Below are 2,500 nucleotides of genomic sequence, written 5' to 3'. Positions count from 1 at the left end.
ATACCACTACAGTTGGCCTACTACACTGATGAACAAAGTAATGCCTAAAAATAGAAACAATAAAATAAAAAAGTGTTTTAGTTTAACAACATTAAGCACAATGATTTGATTTATTAACCATCAGCTATTTGGTGTCAAACACTTGGTAAATCTGACACATAATTAAAATAAAATAAAAATAAAAAATAAATAAAAATAAAGTTTTTGTTTTTATTTAATGAAATACTAGAGAATATTTATTTATTAATCATCAGCTATTGAATGTCAAGCACTTGATAATTTCGACATATACTGTAGCCTTCAGAGAAAACCTGATACATTTTTTCCCATTAGATGCAAGGACTCTTTTATATGCACCATGCATCCCACCGACATAAAAGCAAAATATCACAAAATTTGATATACCAGTCATGGTGCACTGATTGTGACATACCATATGTCTGACACCATATAACCGTAAATAAAATGTGCTGAGTGCGTCGTTAAATAAAATATTTCTTTGTTTGTTTGCGACATGGGCGGGATATAGCCCAGTGGTAAAGCGCTCGCTTGATGCACGGTTGGTTTGGGATCAATCCCAGTCGGTGGGCCAATTGGGCTATTTCTTGTTATGACCATTGTACCACGACTGGTATATCAAAGGCTGTGGTATGTGCTATCCTGTCTGTGGGATGGTGCATATAAAAGATCCCTTGTTACTAATGGAAAAATGTAGCCCATGAAGTGGTGACAGCAGGTTTCCTTTCTCAAATATCTCTGAGACTATATACCAAAATGACTAATATCCAATACCTGTAGTTAATAAATCAATGTGCTCTAGTGATGTTGTTAAACAAAACAAACTTTAATTTTTTTACATGAAAACAAAGAGTTGAATAATGAGTCCTCTGACTGAGCTATAGTTTGTTTTGTTTAACAACACCACTAGAGCACATTGATTAATTAATCATCGGCTACTGCATGTCAAACATGTGGTAATTCTGACTCGTAGTCATAAGAGGAAACTTGCTACTTTTTTCCTAATGCTGCAAGGAACTTTTATATGCACCACCCCACAGACAGGAAAGCACATACCATGGCCTTTAACAAGTTGTGGTGCACTGGTTGGAATGGGAAAAAACCCAATCAGTTGAATGGATCCACAGAGGTGGTTCAATCCAACAATGCAAGTACGTCAAGCAAGCAGTCAACCGACTGAGCTAAATCCTGCACCCCCCCCCCCCCCCCCCCCCCCCCCCCCCCCCCCCCCCCGAGCTATAGATCTCACCACCTGGCTGAATAAAGTACTGCCTGGAAATAAATACATTACAGTTTCAAGCAGTAAAACTGAGTTTGGTTGATCTATCAACTTGTAACAGTAACACATCTGGATAAAGTTACAACAGAGTGAAACAAGATAGTGTTTGTTCATTCATGTCATATCAACTTATTTCCGTGCTTATATCCAATTAAGGTTCAAACACACTGTACTGGGCACACACCTCAACTATCTGGGCTGTTTGTCCAGGGCAGTGGGTTAGTGGTTAGTGGGAAGGAAGTTGGTGTAGTGGTCCACCGAGACGTTAAAACTCGGTCTGGGTGGAAGTCGGTACCGGGCTGCGAACACAGTACCTACCAGCCTTACGTCTGATGGCTTAACCAAGGAAGGAAGGAAATGTTTTATTTAATGATACACTCAACACATTTTATTTACGGTTATATGGCATTAGACATATGGTTAAGGACAACACAGATATTGAGAGATGAAACCCACTGTCGCCACTTCATGGGCTACTCTTTTCGATTAGCAGCAAGGGATCTTTTATATGCACCATCCCACAGACAGGACAGTACCACAGCCTTTGTTACACCAGTTGTGGAGAACTGGTTGAAACAAGAATTAGTCCAGTGGGGCTACTGACGGAGATCAATTCTAAACTGACCGCGCATCAAGTGAGCGACTTACAACTGGGCTACATCCCACTCCAGTGATGACTTAACAACAACACCACTGGTAGAGTCTATTGACATTGAAATGGGGATATACCATCTAAAAATAGACTTAAAGCTTGGTTCTGTAAGTGTTAACCATTATTTTTAGAATAATAATGAAAAATGTATAGCAAACACCAGTATGACCAGAAACACTCAGAATGTATGTACACTGATATCACAGACAATAAAATGTAAATAAATCTTAATTTAAATGATCAAACATGGCTCTAATAGTAATAGTGAAACATTTATCATAGTGCTTTCAAAACCACACGACGCTTTCTTTAGTAGGTAACTTCTGTGTGGCTACACCTTTAAAAATTAAAATTAATACCTGTAAATATTGATACAGCATCTTCAAGGACTGCTACACTTAAGTTAATCCAGCGTTAAACAGCAGCATTAAACAGCGTTAAACAGCAGTCCAACATCAAATAGTGAATGTATGTATGTCAGTGGATAAGACAAATGATGCACAGAAGTAAATCCAATGTCCAACAGCAAATATATGTATGGAGTGTATAAG

General features: G+C 38.2%; 1 protein-coding gene across 1 annotated transcript in view; it reads right to left on the bottom strand.

Annotated features, from left to right (window-relative positions):
• The window catches only part of LOC121387427, a 176,049-nt gene that overhangs the window by 89,850 nt on the left and 83,699 nt on the right, over positions 1 to 2,500 (bottom strand). The gene's annotated exons all lie outside the window — the stretch shown is intronic.

The sequence above is a fragment of the Gigantopelta aegis genome, chromosome 13 (assembly GCF_016097555.1).
Source record: "Gigantopelta aegis isolate Gae_Host chromosome 13, Gae_host_genome, whole genome shotgun sequence".
Classification (NCBI taxonomy): domain Eukaryota; kingdom Metazoa; phylum Mollusca; class Gastropoda; order Neomphalida; family Peltospiridae; genus Gigantopelta; species Gigantopelta aegis.
Note: the sequence above shows the minus strand (reverse complement) of the source record. Positions and strands in the feature narration are given on the sequence as shown.